The sequence below is a fragment of the Perognathus longimembris genome, chromosome 24 (assembly GCF_023159225.1).
Source record: "Perognathus longimembris pacificus isolate PPM17 chromosome 24, ASM2315922v1, whole genome shotgun sequence".
In the NCBI taxonomy this organism is placed as follows: domain Eukaryota; kingdom Metazoa; phylum Chordata; class Mammalia; order Rodentia; family Heteromyidae; genus Perognathus; species Perognathus longimembris.
This window is the reverse complement of record NC_063184.1, coordinates 21457069-21476990: the sequence shown is the minus strand read 5'-3', so window position 1 is coordinate 21476990 and position 19922 is coordinate 21457069. Positions and strand designations below refer to the sequence as shown.

The 19922-nt window shown below is 42.1% G+C and overlaps 1 protein-coding gene across 1 annotated transcript in view; it reads left to right on the top strand.

Moving 5' to 3' along the window:
• The first annotated feature begins 9673 nt into the window (after window positions 1-9673).
• Window positions 9674-19922, top strand: part of Bmpr1b (bone morphogenetic protein receptor type 1B) — a 277367-nt gene continuing 267118 nt past the window's right edge. Inside the window, exon 1 of the mRNA XM_048333724.1 lies at window positions 9674-9710. The gene's annotated coding sequence lies outside the window, so the exon portion shown is untranslated. The remainder of the gene's footprint in view (window positions 9711-19922) is intronic.

The window sequence follows — 19922 nt, the reverse complement described above, 5'->3', positions numbered from 1 at the left end:
TTCTATGAAAATATACTGGCTTCCATAGGAAAACCAAAGCGAAAGAATATGCCATGAATTAAAGTGAACCTTAAGTCTTTATAAATCCCTGCATGAGAGAAGAAATGGAGAGGAAATTACATGAACGAGACTGTGACTGAGAAAAAGACGTGTAATGTAATGTGTATGTCGTGGTTGCATTGATATGCTACAGGGGAAGGGGCTGAACAGTTTTAAAGGTAAAATCAATACTATCATTCACCTAAGACAAACATTACAAGAAGATAAGCCTTGGAGAGATAAGGGAGAAAGTCTGAAATGAGTGGTTTAGTCTGTCATCACAATTTTATTTGTTTTAAGGTTAAACACAATGTTAGTTAATAAATGAGACTAGAAGTGTTAACAGGGTTTGTGAATCTGGGTTGTGCTTGCATTCTCTTTAAGAAGGATAACTATTTGTTAGTATAAGATTATATTCCAGTGGTGGGTGTGTCTAACAATGCAAGTGTTGGCTGAGCTTGGGTGAAATATGAGATGTTCATGATAGGCACACAATTGTAGAAATCCAAATACAGAGATTTATTTTTGTTTAAACAAATGATTAAGGTTTAAAGAGAGATATAGCCTAATTCATGACACATGAAATTCTTTTTACTGCTATTGTCATTGTCCTTGTTCTGCCTTCATAGTCACACCTGCAAGACTATAGCAAATTGGATTGGGACTAAAGGATTTGGTAAGGTTTTGCTTTATAAGAAAACAAAGACAAACCAAAATTCGATGGCAAAGTCTTGTGAATTGCTACATTTAATGATTGCCTCACATCTAGAGAATAGCTAGGCTTTGGAGGAAATCCTACCATCTGATTCTTCTTTGATTTCCAGATCTGTTTCAGTCTTTGATGTGTCCTTCTTCTGCACTGCATACATTAGACCAAGGATCCACATTATTAGAAATGGAAGAAATAGAAATCTTGATGTCAAAGATTCCTATTTGCTACTGTATTAAGACTTATTAGTATATATATATATATATATATTTAGGATATATATGCGTGTATACATGTATATATATACATACATGCATTACATGTAATATAATATAATATATATGTATAAATAATCTAGGTCAAGTCTGCCTTGACATAGAAATGGTTTCTGCCTTTCAGAAACATACTAAAAACCAGGAATCTACCAATCAAAAGTCTACTTACTTAGAGGTGTACTGAATAACACTTTCAAGCCATTTTTTTTTATTATTTGGGAGGTAAAGTGATGAAATAGAACATAAAGGAGTTCTCAGGTGCGTGTCTTCTGTTACAGCACATAGCAAAGCTCTGAGGTAACTTGATCCTTAAACCTCCCCTTCTCCATGAGAATGCCACATGCAACTCTTCCACCACAATTCCATGGGAATATTATCCTGAAGGGCAAACATTATTCAAGCAACCACAGCCACAAAAATGATATTGTTTAGGTGACTACTTTGGTGGCCTCTACAATATCTATCTTTCACAGGTACTGTGTACCAAACACAAAGTTGTTAAATGTAGACAATACGAAAATCAGTAAGTTTTGAAATTATGTGGGGTTAAAGATGCAGAAGAATTCAGGTGCGACTTTCTGTATGAATGATTTGGAAGTTATTCAAAGCTCAGAAACAAAAGCAAGTACATGCATAGTCAATTGATTTTCAACCAAAAAGCCAAGCGCATACAATGGGGGAAAAGACCATCTCTTTGATAAATAGTGTTGGAACAATTGGGTATCTACATAGGGATAAGACCAACTTGAAACCTGCATCTCATTCCATGAACAAATATTCAAGGCAACATGAATCAAAGACTTAAATGTCAGGCCTGAAATTGATGCAAGATTTTGTTATGTTTCTTGGAGAATTTATTTTCTCTTTTGGTTGTCTCCTTCTTCAACTCTCATTCTCCTGTGTTCCAGTTCATGAATAGTTGCTTGAACCTTCTGAATATTGCCAAGGAGAACTATGGCTTTATTTTGTAATGTGTCCTGGACATCATTTTATGGCATGGAAATCTATGTAGCTTTCAATGTTGTAATATGAATCCATTCATGGTATATCATCCTGATGTGTTGTGACAGTATCATAATTAGGACACTCACAAGAAATTCTTAAACTGTCTTCTTATAGTTAATGTGGCTATATCCAACATCTGATAATGATGATGATGAAGTTGCTTTATCACTGAATGACACCTTCAGCCTGTTTTTTGGACTGGTTATTTTGAGATTAGTTCTTCCTTCCTGTTTGAGCACTCACACAGATGGAGATTCATCTGTGAGGCTTCCCATTGTAGCTGGGATGGCAGGTGTGTGTCACCATGCCTGGCCATTGGTTGAGGAAGGGTCTTTTGTGTATGCCCGGCTTGGCTATGATTTACAGTCCTTCCAATGTCAGCCTCCCAAATAGCTTGGATTACAGGTTTGTGCCACTGGTGCTTGACTCAAATTACTATTCTTATTACTACTGTAGTTTTGCTGGTTGTGGGGCCTGAACTTAGAGCCCAGAGAATATTCCTGAACTTTCTTTGTACAAGGTTATCCCTCTACCACTTTGAGACACCACACCACATGCTTGATATTATTTTTTAAATGCTGACACTGTGCTAAAGACTTTGAGTTTATATATAACACAATCTGAGACAGAGGTTAGAGCTCTTTTCTAGTGTCAAATAATTTCATTAACGTAGTCAAGTAGGATGGAAAGATAGTTTTTTCAGTAGGATTAAAAATATCTATCCTACCTTTCAGGTAGTTAATCAGTGAACTAGTCTCCATGTGTTGTTGTGGTCTAGCCTCTGCTTTTATTCTAGTACGGGAGGAAATGGTTGCTATATGGGGCTTTCTGAGGACCCACAGTAAATACACCGTGAGTCAGAGAAAACGCGGGAAAGTTCCAAGGCTGGCAATCATGTCAGAAGGAAAAAAGTCATCAGGAACATGAGACTCAGAAGAAACAGATGTAAGAAATACTTTTTTTTTTTTATAAGTTTTTTTACACATTTTTTCCTAATTCTCCAATTTTAGGAACTATGTAGGAGTACAAATCATGATGATTCAGAAAAGAAAAAGAAAAGGATGATTGGATTTTAGAAAATTTTAAAAGGTTCCTAAAAGGATAATATTGCCTTGACATTATATGACTTCAGAGGGATTAATTTATACCAGCGGCTTGGAGTAAGTTGACTGTGCATAAATCGGTGAATTTTATATCACTCTGGCTGAGAAAAATTGAAAAATGCTGACACCAAAAGAAAGGAAAATCTTTTTAGCATTTCCACTTCAGGTATTTTTCATCATTTGTGGCCTGTTTTTCTTTAAACGGAGGAATTTTATTTTTTAAATATAATTTAGCTTACCTAGAAGACAAGATTAATTTGTTACAGGTCTAAAAGAAAAAAGTATATGGAACACAGAGAAGTTTTGGAATATGAGGTGTCATTTGATACATTTTTTTTTTCAGTCATCTTGATCCCAGGGCCTGGACTCTGCCCCTGAGATGTTATCACTTAAGGCCAACACTTTGAGCTACAGCTCCACTTCCAGCTTTCTGGTGGTTAATTAGAGATAAGAATCTCATGGACTTTCCTCCTCAGGATGGCTTTGAGCCAAGATCCTCAGATCTCAGCTTCCAGAGTAGGTAGGATTACAGGCATGAGCCATTGGTGCCCGGTTTGACAAATATTTTAATTGTGAGACTATCAATGGTATATTAGGCACCAGAATACATGATCAGTAATATACCAATTATTATCTGATTAACACTAGTGTTTTTAAATAAAGTGCATAAGTATGAATAACATTGATGATATTCACAGTGATGCCCATGACATTATGGAAAAGTAAGCATTTGAGGATGTTAAGCATCCATCATAAAGTAGGGAGATCTTTATGAGGTAGTGTGTGTGTGTGTGTGTGTGTGTGTGTGTGTGTGTGTGTGTGTGTGTGTGTGTGTGTGTTCTAGTCCTGGTTCTTGATACTCAGGGCCTGGACAATGTCCTTTCCTTTTTTCTGCTCGAGGCTGGCACCCTACCACTTGAGCCACCATTCTACTTCTGGCTTTTTGGTGATAAATTGGTAATAACAGTCTCACAGACTTTCCTACCTGAGCTGTCTTCAAACCATGATCCTCAGATCTCAGCCTCCAGAGTAGCTAAAATTACAGGCATAAGCCTCCACACCTGGCAGTGAGATTGTTGAATCTGCCCTTCAACTCCTCAGATCATCCCCATCTCAACATAGTCTGCTCAAGGCTTCTGTGATGGGAGCCACCGCCTTTGAGATGCAATTAATATGGAACACACAAAAACATCATCTTGAGCTAAAGACACCTAGCAAACAGCTAGCTAGCAAACAGTGGTACATACATAAAACACCAGAACAGACATAGAAACAAAAAGTGGGTAGGGCCTTTAAGAAGCTCACGACTTGGCAGAGGGCCTAGCCAAGAAGCATAGATACTGGCCTAGAGAGGGAGAATTTAAACGCCATAGATCCCATTGCCTCACAGAACCCTGCACCATCATCTTCTGCCTCTTGTCTACTTGCTCTTAGGGTCATGAAATATGGAGGGCTATCACCCCATCTTTCTTAGGACTGAGCTTCTATGCTGTGTGAGAGGCAACATCCTTAGGTAAACTTGTTTTCTATCCATTCATTGTATACTTATAAACGTTCTCGCTCTCTCCGTGACAATTATTATATCAACCAAAGACTGAGCTGCTGCACCCAAATGTCTGGATCTCAAATTCTGCCTCTGCCCCATTCTAGCTTGGCCTTGAGATGCGAGCTAACATCTCCATGCCACCCTTTCCTTATTTGTTTTGTTTTTTTTTTTTTTTGGCCAGTCCTGGGGCGTGGACTCAGGGCCTGAGCACTGTCCCTGGCTTCTTCCCGCTCAAGGCTAGCACTCTGCCACCTGAGCCACAGCGCCCCTTCTGGCCGTTTTCCATATATGTGGTGCTGGGGAATCAAACCGAGAGTTTCATGTGTAGGAGGCAAGCACTCTTGCCACTAGGCCATATTCCAAGCCCCCCCCCCCTTCCTTATTTGTAAAAGGGAGCTAAAACAATATTTCACACCAACGAGGCCTTAGTGGGATCGTGAATGTGATGACCAAGTACTGTGACTGCAACATGCTCTAATTGCCCAGCTCAACCAAGCTGCCTTGTATTCATACACTGACAATGTTCAACTGGAACCCTTTTTGTAAAATGATTGAAAGATAATAAACAATACATTCACTAAAAATTAGCATTTATTCCAGCAGCTCCCATGTCACCAACAGTTAAACATTGTTATATTAGTAAGGACATTGGTAAATTACTAAGGACTTCAATACTCTAAATAAAATTGTTACAAGTTGAACTTCTTATTTTGTGTATATAAAGTTGGGGCATGCATTGTAATCATAGTTGTCATTAGACAATCATTAGACAGCCATGTGAGGGACAATAGAAAGATCTCTTCCTTCTGCCGAATTATTTCTTTCACCGGACTCTCAAACTACTGCAAAAGGCTCAGGCTTTTCATCTGAGAGAGGAATCATTTAGAAGCACTCACTCTAGGCTGTCAGCTAACATTACACGCTTTGATCTACAATAAAACACGAATGGCACACCATCTTTATAGTTTAGAGAGGAGTGGGAAATGGAAAGGGAGCGTGGTGGGAGGAAGAATTCAATGATGAAGAAGGGGAAGCGGAGCATAGGTGTGTGTTTTCTAGGTCACTTTCCGCCCTTGGTCTGCCCAATTTCTCTGCATATGAATCCCCCAAGTAGATTCTACTGTGTCTGGGCAAAGGCGTTTCTTAGTAAGAAATATGTCTTCAAATATGTTGCTTATGATGACCTGGTTTGTTTTTTGTATTATTGGAAGCAAAATTATATACATATACATATATATGTATATATATATATATATATAGTTTTTATAAAGAAGGTGACCATTACTTAAGTGAGGTAAAGAGTACTTTTCTTTTTGGACAATGTCACCCCTTTCCTCACTTTCTCCCAGTTTTTCCCTCCCATTCCCTACCGGAAGTTCATTTTCAACATAGTGTCTGGTGAATATCACTGCTGCATTTGTTTACCCTTTGTCCCTCCATGTCTGTGCTCCTCCATACCCTGCTGAAGACAAATGAATTAACAAGACAAAAAAAAACAACAACAAAACAGCATGAAGAAAAAAATAACTTCATTTCCATTTCCCACAGGTTCATTTTGATAAGTATTATTTAATATGATCACACGCACATAGGCATTGTGCCTTTGTGTTCCTCTCCTAAGAGTCTCCTCTTGTGGTCTCACTGTGTGTGAGTGCCTAGACACCTGTATAATTTATCATGTCCTAGAGTGTTTTAGGTCTAACTTCTACATATGAGAGAAAACATGATCCATTTGTATCTCTGAGCTTGGCTTACCTCACTAAACAGGATTTGTTCTAGGTCCATCCATTTTCCTGTAAATGACATCAAGAGGCTACCTTTCTATCACGTCTGGTTTTCTGGTGGTTAGCTGGAGTCTCCTGGGCTTCCTTCCCTGGGCTGGGCTGGCTTTGAACCACGATCCTCAGATCTCAGCCTCCTGAATAGCTAGGATTATAGGTGTGAGCTACCAGTGCACTGCCAGTTTTTTTTTTCTCTTAAATTATGCCTTGGCTAAAATTTACCATGCCACCAAAGGAAGACTCTGTCTCCCTCCGCCCTGCTGCCTTTAGAAGATCCACCCATTTAGGCTGCAAAGCAGGGCAAGGGTCCCCCACCACCTCAATCTGCAGCCTCTTTCAAGTTTGCTGGTAATTTTGCAGTTCTGCTCTTGCCTTGGTTCTTCTTCATTCTTCCCTTAACTCTTTTAATTTTGTGTTTCCATTTATCCTTTCCCAGGAACCTCTAAAATGATCTCATAAAAAAACAACAACACAATCTATGCTCTAACTTCCTGGCTTACGTATCTCCAATAATTCACTTTCATGTAAAAAAGAAGACTCCATCTTAGCATGTCGCGAGAGGTCATTTCTGAACACCTGCTTAGCTTAAGAGACCATCCCTGCCACCTTCTCCCCATCCTGTAGCGGCCAGCTGTTCGCTAATCATGCATGCTACACGTGTTCATGCTGTCCCCTTGGAATGCATGCTCTGTGTTTTAGCTCCCTTTGGTATCTAAAGATCCTTCAGGACCTGCTTAAAAATGTCCCCCATGAGATTTGGATCTAAAAATATCTTCTCCTACAATGTCCAATTTATTTCCCTGCAGTTTATGACAGGAGAAACTCTCAGGGGCAAATGTGCATCTGTCAAATGAGCGGTTATTCCTCTCTGACACAGAAGGAGGAATCAATCCGATTTCTTTTGTCTTTTAACCTTGTTAATGTCAGAGAATGGAAACGGTGGGGAATTTGATTGGAGGCCCAGGAGTAAGGTTATTAGGGTGTTTTCAGTTCAGTTTTGAAATGGAGAAGGGGTAGGAAATGGGGGATGGCTGAGGGGGAGAGGGAAAGTGGGTGATATGCACCTTGGAATTCTTGGGACTAGAAGGGCTGTTGAAGAAGGGGCATGAGATGGTGCTAAGGACTGATTTCACTTCTTGAGAAAACTTTCTGCCAAACATCTTTCTTCTTTCAGTCTGGCTTCAGCCATATTGCAGACATACTGTGGGGCAGTTTCCTGCGGTCCCAGTGGGTGTCTAAATGGAAAAACATGTCAGCAACGTCACCTGCGATGTATTTTATTTATAATCAATTGTTCCTTTGTTCCCCTAGATAAGTGAAAAGATTTTATTTAACATCTAACATAAAAAGATTCAGTAGGAATAAAACAATTGAAATAAACCAAGTTGCTGGGGGGGGGGTGGAGGTATGGAGAAGGGGGTGAAGGGGTGAGGGGGTGGAGTGGGGGAGGGAGCCCTGGGCATGGCTTAAGTGGGAGAATATTGGCCTGGCCCCGAGTTCAAGCCCAAGTATCATAAGACAAAACAAAAAAGGAAAACAGCTGATAAGAATTGAATAGATAAGCGATTGAAAGATGAGGGAGTGGAAGAAAGCTCCTTCAGGGTGAATTAAGAGTTACTTGAGGGCTGGGGATATAGCCTAGTGGCAAGAGTGCCTGCCTCGGATACACAAGGCCCTAGGTTCAATTCCCCAGCACCACATATACAGAAAATACGGCCAGAAGCAGCACTGTGGCTCAAGTGGCAGAGTGCTAGCCTTGAGTGGGAAGAAGCCAGGGACAGTGCTCAGGCCCTGAGTCCAAGGCCCAGGACTGGCCAAAAAAAAAAAAAATTACTTGAAGAGAATGTTGGAAGGGGTGACTGATCTTTAGATACTTACTTAGCACTGGATATTTGGGTGGACATATGCAATCATAACCACCTTTTTACAACTTTTTTTTGCAATTCAATCAATGTTATGTTAAAACATGTACTTGAATCAGACACTTACTGGGAGTAACTTGTGAGTATGTTGGGAAGATTGAAAAAAAGTTACAAAAGGAAGAAATAAATAGTGCTGCGTGAAAGGAAGCTTAAAGCTGTCGACATATTTGGACTTTGTGCGGAATACACTTGGTAAAATAGTTGACTTTTGAAGGGATTACCTGGTCTCGCTAGCCTCCTGCGATTGGGGATTACCTTATTTTATATCTACCCCTTGGAGTGTTTCAACCTTGCCGGCGACTCTCACCTGGAATCCTAGCTACTCAGGAGGCTAAGATCTGAGAATCACGGTTCAAAGCCAGCCTGGGCAACAAAGTCTATGAGACTCTTCTCTCTAATTAGCCAGAAAAGGAAAAAAAAAAAAAAAAAAAAGAGGAAAAAAGTGGCTCGAGTGGGAGCCTGTAGTGAAAAGTCCAGGGCAAGGAAGCCGGAGGCCTTGAGTTCAAGCCCCGGTACTGGTACAAACAAGCAAGGAGGCAAACACCACCACAACATCATGGAACAAAAAACTCCAGAACAAAACTTAAGAGCAGCAAGTGAGGAGTGGAAATGCCTTTCCTTCCAAAGGGAACGGTGCAGACGCACACACACCGGGGGAAAGATGTTCCCTTTCTCGCCCCTTTCCGCGGCGTGTCTGTGCAAAGGAACTCATTCATTCTCCCGGGGGGCCTCCGGGGCGCCCCCGCCCCCTCCCCCCGGAGCTGCAGGCGGGCCTCGCCGCACGCCGCCGCCGCTTGTTTTGTGGAACGAGGTGTGTAAGCAGCCTTTCCTTAACTCCTCACAAAGTGTCCAAGGCCCCCCGAAAACTTGCCATTGACCGCGCACTGCCTGTTGGGGAGCCCCCCACCAACCTCCGCCTTCGTTCCAGGCCGACCGCGCGGCGGCACAGGCAAGGAGATCTTTGTTCCTCCAAGCTGACAAGTTTGGGGGGGCGGGGGGAGACGTCACCCTTGGAGATCGGGGTGGGGTGGGGGGGGCAGCCAAGGGCGCCGCGCCGCGGGGGCACCGCGGCCTCCGTCTCGGGGCGCGGGGCACCGGGCGGGAGTGGCGGCGCGCGGCCCCTGGGCTCCGTGTGCGGTGCGGTCACTAGTGGGAGCTGGCGAGGGCGCGCGGAGCAGCCGGAGGCGCCAGCGAGCGAGCGGGCGCAGGGCGCAGGGCGCAGGGCGCAGGGCGCAGCGGCCCGGCGGCGGCGGCGAAGGCGGCCACAAGTGGAGGGAGGCGCGGGGCGCTGCGGGGCGGCGCGGCTGCAAGAGCTGGGGCGCAGCGGCGGGTGAGTACCGATGGGGCTTGCGGGGTGGCGGGTGGGGGGGCGCACGGCGGGGTCCGGTGCTTTGGGCGCGCACGGGCCGAAAGTCCAGTCCTGGGATGTGTGATGCGTGTGTGGGAGTGCAGGGGGTCCCCGAAGCCTTGCGGTCCCGGAGTTGGGGAGGGGGGGTCCCCGGCCCGCGGAGCAGCCGCAGGCTCGGAGCGACACGTGCTTCTCAGCGCGGAGAAAGAGGGACGCGCGCCCAGGCGGGGAACGGGGCACCCGCACGCGCTGGGAGGGCGCGGGCCGGGGCTGCGGGGAATCGGGGAGCCCTGCAGCGGAGGTTCGGGGGCGGGGGGCCCCGGGGGCCCCGGGGAGCGGGACCCGGAAGGCACCTGTGTGCGAAGCCTGGGGCGCACGGGGCGGGCAGGGAGAGGGGAGAGCGGCGGCTTGGCGCGGACTGGGCGCGTTCGCTCAGCCGGTGGCGTCGGTCTTTCCGCTCGCTGCCTGCTCGTCCCCACGTCCCTCCGTCCGTCCGTCCGTCCGTCTCCCTCTCTCCCGGCCCGGCCCTGCCCTGCCCAGCTTTTGCCTCTCTCAGTGTGTCACTCTCTGCCTTCCCTCTGTCGCCTGGTCCCACCAGCCCGCCCGCTTCCCCTCCTCCGGCTCCCCGCGCCCACCCCTGGTCTGTCTGTCCGTCCATCCGTGCGTCTCACGCTCCCCACTTCCATCTGTCCCTGGCCGGTGGTGTTGGGATTGGGGGCACAGAAGCCCCTCCTGCAGTTGTGCGGGGCTGGGGCTCCGCGGGCCGCCCGGTGGGTGGGCTTTCTCCGGCCCACCGTCCCCCGGAGTTCTTAGGGCTCCAAACTCACCAGGGTGAGGGCCGGGGCCCCAGCAGCCACAAAGGTGCAAGGGGAGCCATTGCTTTGCCTCCCACATACAAAGAGAACGTTCCAGACGTCTGTGCAGTGAAGCAGAGCCACCTGAGAGAAGGTTCCGGAATTCTAGAAAGACACACACACACACACACACACACACACACACACACACACACACACACGACTCCCCCAGGAATGAGAAAGGGGTCAGCTGAAAAGTATGAACACTTGGTGGACATCTCTTGCTCTAGAGAATGGAAGCCCAATAATCTAATCTCTACTTTCTTACACACACACGAAAAATATAATTTTACATATACAAATATACATATATATAAGAAAAATATATATTACCATCCCAGTGATAACTTTATAATTTTTGTTTGGGGCAAGATCCTGTGCTAAGCTTCTGCATTTGTATTTACGACAATATTCTGTCTTGGTGTTTTCATACTTGTTCACACTCTAGTGATCAAGAAGAATTATTCCTAACTGCAAAGAAAACAGGACAAGGATTTGCGAGTAATTTTAAAACTTGAGACATGCCAGGGATCAATAATTTCTTTGGAAAACTCATTATAAGGATGTTTTCAAGGATATTACATCTTAGTGAAATATGCAAGTGTTACACACTTAGATCATTGTACTAGGCAAAGAAAGTTTATGTGTTGTAAGCAAATCATAGTAGAAAGGGCTTTTTTAAAAAAATAGAAAACATAGCTGGGAAATTAATTGCTCTGATTTTTTATGGTTTTCTTCTGCATAATGCACCTTTGTTTTTGTGTTTTTTTCTTTTATTTCTTGTTGATGTTGTTTTTAGCAAAATATAGCCTAGGGCTACAAAACCTGATACAGTGTGTTACTTGTCCAATCTGAATTACCATTTTGAAAAACCACCTTTTCCTTTTGGCCATGTGATAGATGTTGATATGATCTCATTACTCATGTGCTGGGGGCTGCTGCTGCCTATTAATGGCACTGGTTTGTGATTTTTAAATCAAAATGTTAGTTTTTGGTGAGTTAAGATCTTGATTTATGTCATGTTAATGAATCATCACTATTTATAGGGCCTCTGTCACTTTGTCTGCCCGCTGCCGCCCAGCATTTAGCCCAGGTTGTCTTGAACTCCCTGTTAGGTTCCTGGGGCTGAGGGAGGTGTTACCACCCCCATGGTGTGGGCCTAGGGGACTCAAAATGTTCCAATCATTAAATAATATTTATTAAAAGGAAATCGACTTGCGTTTTTCCTCATAAACTTTGAAAACTGTATGAGGAGGCCTGATAAAGTATTTATTCTATAAATGTTGGCTTGAGTTGTCTAAAACTATGTCCCCATAACTCCTCTCCTGAGCACCCAACTTATACTTATCATCCATATGCAAATTCAGCCATTACCCATTCCAGTGTAATTAAACCTATCCCCAATTTTTGCAAGTCCCTGCTTTCTCTCTGTCTCTCAGGCTTCTGGATCTCTTTCAGTGCCTATCTTTTTGCAATGTAACCACTTCCTTGCTACCTGGATTGTTCCTTTTTGAGCTAAAACAGTGTGTCCCCGCTCCTCTGAATTTCAGGTACCAAGCAAAGTGGTTGCCATGATAGACACTCAGAAAATCCTTGAAGAATTCCTTTCTCTTTCATTTGTCTCTTAATTGTGATACAATTCTTGGTAGACTCGGTAAGTCAAGGGATGTGTTAGCATAGAATAATAGCAGATTATAGACTTAGGCATGAGGAGTTTGAAAGAACATCTCATCACATATAATAATAAAAGAGGAAGAAATGAGAAGAGTTTGAAGAGCAATTCAGAAATAGGGAAACCACAAGGCTGTGGAATTGAGTCCTGGTGCATTTTTCCTGGCACCATAGTTATTTTCATTAGACTTACACTTGCTTTCTCTCGGTTGAAGTGGGTACATCTGTCTGTGATTAAAAGTTAACAGGAATAATCTAAGCCATAAAGATTTCTTTTTGTATCAACCAGTTAAAGCCAAAAATGAATTTTGTCAATTTGTAAGAACTGATAATGGCGTGAGATACATATTCATGGGGTTAATACGTTTTCAAGAGATGGGGTTCTAGATTTTTCTTATGTGCTAGACATTGTTCTGGTTCTGTGTTATCTCGGGCAGGAGACTTCCCCTGCAATAGCTTGAACTTTCTGGACTTACATTTCCTTTTCTATTACTCTCTGTATATATGTGGCAGGGAAGCAAAGAGAAAAGGAAAAAAGATTGGATCACAAAAATGGCTCTATTGGAAGGTTTAGGGTCCGTGTGTGTGTGTGTATGTGTGTGTGTGTGTGTGTGTTTATGTGCATACCAGTCATGGGGCTTGAACTCAGGGCCTGGGCACTGATTCTGAGCTTTTTGCTCAAGGCTAGCATTCTACCACTTGAGCCACAGCTCCACTTCCAGTTAATTGGAGATATGAATCTCAAGGACTTTCCCACCAGGGGTGACTTCAAACTGGAACCCAGAGATCTCAGACTCCTGAGTTGGTAGAATTACGGGCATAAACCACCAACTCCCATCATTAGTTACATAGGTATAATATATATGTATAATATATATATATACACACATATATAATCAGTTTAACTTCCAAAGTAACTGAAAACCCACATGTTTTACATATATTTTCCTATAAATTTTTGTCTGATAAAAGATTAACATAGCTTTAAATTGGAAGACAACTTTTCTTGATTTTCTCCAATCTTCTTTACAGTTCTCGAATTTCATAACCAACATACTTGAGCTTGGAATGGGGATATGGTTGCAAAAAAGTATTAAAATTAGGAGATGCTGATTTTGTCCAAGAAAATAATTTTCAATTTCTTTGTGCTGCATTTGGTAAGAGGGCAGAAATTAAAGAAGTATTATAGAGACAAGCCAGACTTCAGGGTGCACTATGAACTAGGAATATTGTGAGGAGTTCCCAGGATTGGGTAGCTCCTTTTGAAAACCAGATTAGGGAAGAAACTTGAATTAGCATCTCTCACTTCATTTTGGGCAGAGTAGATGTGGCTACAGAGCAAAGACAGCAAAGCTGAACCCCTCCAAGGTTCTGGGGTTCTTTCTCTCTATCCATCAGCTTTGAAAACTTCAGGCACTTCTTCAAAGATGTCACTGTGAAATGTGCATTGTGAGACATGTAATTCCTTTGCATAGCTCCTTTGGTACATAGCTGTGTACCATTTGTATTTTTCAATGAATCAATAGCTGCACATTGAGGTCAAGCATGAGAAGATATTAAGTAGCAAGTCTGGAAAGGATTTTCTGGAGATTATATTTACTTATTGGCTGGAGGGAAAGAGCTACAATCCAATATGTATATATCTTTGTATGATATTTTTGCTTGGCTGCTTGAGATAAAGGTTTTAGCCACTTTTATAGCATTTAGACAGATAAGGATTTAAACAAGTACAGAAACACCTGTCACTACTTAACTCCATGATGAATGAGTCTAAAGTAAGTCTGTAATGATGGTACTTTAAAAACTTTTCAATCTGAATAGAAACCAGTGGCTTCTATCTAATACACCTTACAACCATCTATAGAGCTACTAACTTAATCTGTTCTTTTCCTGGAATCAAGCTATTTTCCGTTGCCTAACACACTAGCATCATTTTATTTTTATGTCTGTAGTTAATCAAGTGTCCCTTGCTATCTATGCGCTTTTCCTTTCTGCCTCACCCTGGTTTTGCACTCTGTGCCTGATCTCCCAGGCTTCTAGGTCAGGTAGCTTCTAAGTGCCTCAGGTCTGTTCTGCACCCTTCTACCTCATGCTCTCTGCCCAGAGAGATAGCTGGATGAACCACCTGATTTCTAGATGACTTGGTTCACTGGGGGAAGCCAGCAGCAGAATAGAGGGGTATGGAAAGTGAAGGTATTTGCTCCTTTTCTTCTGGGACCAATTGGGCTGCCTGTGTCCTTGCACTTCCAGTCTCTGCTTCTCTCCAGGGAGCCTTGGTAGGAATCTCTCCTTCCGGATTCCTCTGGTCTCTGGAATAATTCCTTCGCTGTTACTAACTTTGATTTACTGCACTACCCTTGGGGTCTTTTTACAGTCTTGCCCACACCTTATTAAATTGTTTTGGTTTTTTTTTTTTTTTTTACACATAAGTAAAGCCTCCTCCATCTGTCAGGAGCTGTGTCCGATCTTGTTTTCTGTTGATTCAGCTTCTGAAATCCTCGCCCCCTTCAGAGTGTTCTTGCATTGCTAACCCTTCTGTTTCACATCTGCTTCCCATACCAGATAGTATTTTTCCCCCTGTATGGTAAAGGCCTTCAGAGTTGCTGTTATGCAAATATTTTATTGTCAATCAATTTATTGGCTCAGGCTTTTAAAAATGTAATCGTTTATGTATTTTTTTTTTGCCTTTTTTCTTGCCAGTCCTGGGGCTTGAACTCAGGGCCTGAGCACTGTCCCTGGCTTCTTTTGCTCAAGGCTAACACTACCACTTGAGCCATAGCGCCACTTCCAGCCTTTTCTGTATATTTGGTACTGAGGAACGGAACCCAGGGCTTCATGCATGCTAGGCAAGCACTCTACCACTAAGCCACATTCCCAGCCCCAGTCTGTGGGAACACACACACACACACACACACACACACACACACACACACACACACACTCCTTTGAGTAATGATATAAATAAGACTAAATGACATTAGGCAGGGGAGCAGTTTAATTAAAGTTGTTGTTTAATAATTGCATTCTGAAATTGGGCGGGGGGGGGAGCATGACTAATTGTTTATTCCTTATCAGATGTGAAGTGAAAAATTGGGGATGAAATAATGAGCTAGTTGACTTGCTTGTGGGTTACATGTAACAGTAGTTTTATTTTATTGCCTTTACTTTTCCAGTGGGTTCCAAGAAATGGTAGAATTCTGGAATGCCAGGGGTGCAGCCCAAGAGGGATGCCTTGGGCATTAGCATAGCCTCCTGCCTAGCTGAGGGCTCAGGTTTGACTTTCCAGGTTTGACCTCATGGGTTGAATCTTGGCTTTGCCATTGGCTAGCTGTGGTCTTTGAGCAAGTTACTGAACCTATGTCTTTTCCTCATCGTCTCTACAATGGAAGGACATGACATCCACCTCTTAGGGTTGTGTGAAGATGACACTAGTATTTATAAAGTGATAAAAAAATGAAAGGCATCAAGTAAACCCAGGGACATACTTGCTAAGCAACTGATCGGCAGATTGGTTCAATCCGAGAATTCCAGGTACTTTTAAGCTGGAAACTTTCCTGAGCAAGTAGTGTGTACATTTATTATGTACTTTATTATGGAAATTGATTCTGTAAATATTGATAATCCTCAAATGGGTTATTTGACTCTGAGATCTTTTGTTTTTAATGTGTATACTTCATTGTCCTAATATACTTGTAAATATGTTTTGAGGGAGAAATCAATACCAATACTTGACAACATTTTCACCTATTTTCTCCTGAAAGAAAGCAATGCCTCCTAGGACTCACAGCTCTCAAACCTGTCAGACAGGAGGAACCCAGTTTCTGATTTTCTTCTTAAAGCTGAAGGGGAATTCTTTCTTTCTTTTTATTTTGCTGGGAGGGGGGTGTCACTGGAGTACTGGGAATTGAACTCAAGGCTTTGGGCTTGCTGGGCAAGCACTCTTACCATTGGGCTATGTGTCTGGCTCCTCTTTTGCATTTATTATTTTTAAGGTAGGTTCTCACGTTGTACATGGACTGTGATTCTCCTATTTGTGCTTCCCAGCGATGGCGAGGGTGACGGCATGAGCCAGTGTGCCCAGCCATTGCGTTTTCCCTGTAGGTGGATCACAGAAATGTGCCACTCTGCACAGTCATTGGTTGAGATGTAGTCTCCCCAACTTCTATGCTCAGCCTGGCCTTGAACTGTGATCCTCTGATCACAGTTGGCTCCCAAGCTATTGTGTCCAGGTTACTGTTCTTTTATTAAATATGAAGGATACATATTCATTGAAATGAGTTGAGAAATGACTTACTCTTAATGCACAGAAATCGTCACTATGAGCCAGGTGCCGGTGGCTCATGCCTATAATCCTAGCTACTCAGGAGGCTGAGATCTAAGGATTGTCATTCGAAGCCAGCTCTGGGGCAGAAAAGTCTGGGCGACTCTTAGCTCCAATAAACTACTCAGAAAAAGCCAGAAGTGGCTCAAGTGGTAGAGTGCTAGCCTTACGCACAAAGAGGCTCAGGAACAGCACCCAGGCCCTGAGCTCAAGTCCCAGGACTGCCCTACCCCCCCAAGAATCATTATTAATATTTTGGATACATAATATTTAAACATGATATAATGTTGTTTCATGTTTTCTCCCTTGTTCTCTTGACTTTATTTATATGATAATTCTCATTCCAAGACACACAGAGCCTTCTGGCCTTCCTGTGATTGGTAATCTACATTTCAAAAGAGCTTCCCTTTTTACTTACCGAATGCTGAAGTCAGAGACCACATACATGAACACAGGATTGGGTATCTCCTGTGAGTCTCTCCCTCATTGTGAGTGTTCTCAGAAATTGGAGCCAGCTGGTCAGCAATTGGTGGTTATGTTTAAAGACCTGGAGTGGGTGACCTCAGGTTGCTTCATTTTATGAGTCATGCCAGTGGGGAAGCCAGCGCAGCCAGATGGATTGGAAAGAAACCATGACCAGGTTGTTGGGAAGCATGACATGGCGTGCAGATTAAAGTCCCAATGATTCCCCAAGTACATTTCAGGTAGCTGCTATGGAATGTTTAAAGGGAAAATGGTTTGTTGTCATGGCATGCTGGAGGCAGAGTTGTAATACTATACTGGGAACAAACATGGTCTCAAGAAACTTTAGGTAATAAGAAATAATACGGGATTTCTATAGCAGCACAGAAGGTAAAAGCTGTAGACATAGGGGCTGATGTTTTCTTTGTGTATTTCACCAGCTAGAGCCATTACATGTGTCTGTGGGGCAGTCCTTTGCAACCATTTTGAGTTGTCATTTCACTCAGGATTCCATCGATCACTCCGTTAAAGGGTTATCTTTAACATCTGCAACAAATGACAATATGTTAACTCTCTCTGAAGAGGAAAACCGTACTACATGGTTTAATTGAATTAAATTAGTTTTCCAGGGAAATTTACCTAGGAGCGGTTTCTGGAACCAATTTGGAAAATGATCTTTGTATTCTGCAGTATTTGTGTTTGATTATATTTTTCTTAGTAATTCACCGTGGACTCCATTCACTCCTTGCTTCAGTCATCTGACCTTAGCGATTTTTGTTGCCTACAAATAACTAGGCATTTCCTACTTTGTAATTGTGCATATTTATGAGATAATGTAGGCTTTCTCCTTAAATCTAGATAGTACAAGAAATTCTTGATTCTATAACATAAAATTACTTGAACCTGATCATTTTTGCATTCTGTGCAGTATCCAAAATTTATATGAATTAAATTATTCCAAAAAATATAGTATTGGTGTTCAACATCTGGTGTCTTTAGTAATAACAACAAGGACTTCTTTTAAAAAATATACATATATATTTGTAAAAATGGGAGATAATTCAGAACTTCTTTTAGCTAATTACCTTCAGGGTTTCAGTACTTTAGTCCCATCAAAAACTAATGCACCATACTTTTTATATCCTGTCAGTTCTGTTGCAGTCTGTCGCTTTACAAAGCCAGAAAGAAATTGATAATTGCTTTGAAAAACTCAACTTTCAAGTTTTTCAGCTATAAAATGTGTCCCTTGTGATCAATAGTGTGAGATGTATCTTGTACACTAGTAAAGGATTATAATTTATGCTGGCATTTCTTGAATTCATCAGATTTCGCAGTTTAAAGATAAAACCAACTTCATCAGTTAAAACAATCTTTGCTTTATGTGTCACAGTCTAAATTTTAGAATTGCAGCTTTCCCCTAAATTCTAGAATACATAAATGTGTGTTTGCATTCTCTTTCCTGTCCACTTCTCCCCTCTCCCTTCTATTTCTTTCACATTGCACTTGATTTGAAAACATTGTTTACACATTTTAAACATCTTTAAACTTTCTAACATGCACCCTGATTTAGCATGAAGCTATAAATTCCTTTTGTTTTTGATACAGGTCTCCCAAACCTGGAAGGTATATAATGCAATTTAACAATAATATTTTACATTCTTATCTTGCGAATAATGCCTTTCTTACAAATAAGAAGTATTAAATATTTATGTAACCCAAATGGACTTGATGTCATCTTGAAAATTTAAGTGTGTGAAAGGGGTAATCCAGTCTTGCTTGAGAGAGGAAAGTGTTTAAATCCACAGATGATGGACTGTCAAAAACAATGCAAAGCATAAATAGACTGACAATGGAAATTAAAATGAGAAATGGTTGAGAACATTCAGGAAGTGCCAGGTCGATTTGTCCTGCTCTTTCTTTATGTGGTGTTCTCAGGAGATAGGGCTGGGTAAGACTGGTGTTCCATGATTTACTTTTGAAAAATAGAATTATCTCCTCCAAATATCTAAGCCTTTCTCAGTCTAAACCACACAGGTCTCCAGTTAATGAAACTAACCCGTTCCACTCTTGGAAGTAATGGAAGTAATGCTTCATTGCTTAGCTTTATGTTTTCTTTCTCGACCACAGTGGATATACTGATTGCAGTATGGCAGCAATTAATTGTGTATTTGCCCATTGTACTCTTCTGTCAATCACTGTGCTGTTTCTTTACATCCATCTCCTTTCTGCTTAGCCTTCATCTTGCTAGATGGAATGAGAGCTGGTCTTCATTGTTTCTCTTTATATACCTGCCTGTTGTCCATTTGATCACCATAGCTTATCCACCTGGACTTTCCTTAGGCTTTCTTCTATGAAAGCAGGGTGATCGTTTCTTTCATTGAGCTGCCAATATTGGAGTTCTCAGTTACATTTCACCACAGCTGCACTGAGCATATTAGTAAAATTGAACTTTTATTTATTTATTATTGTTGTTCGCTTGCTTTTATTTTGTGCTGTTAGAGACCAAACCTTGGCCTGTGCACACTAGGTAATTACTCTCCCATTGAGCTCTGGTTTTAAATACCGCTGTTTAGGTGAGAACCATGTTTTCCTGCTTAAATGATGTTCGTGCCTGTGTTGGCTTTCTGGGCTGCAGGAACATATTAATGAAAGCATTCCAGAGGTGAGGTTTAAACCCCCTTTTAATGATAACTAAAGCTCATTATCCGGAAAATACAGTAACCTTATAGTTTTCCAATTTCAATCTTATTTGTCTTTCTCCCCAGTCACTCGTAAAGTTTGGGAAATCTTGTAGGTGATCCCACTGGTTGGCATTTCATCATACTGGAAAAACTTAGTTATCTTTTACAGACTTGGAAAATTTAATCTACATTTCCTTTTCTACAT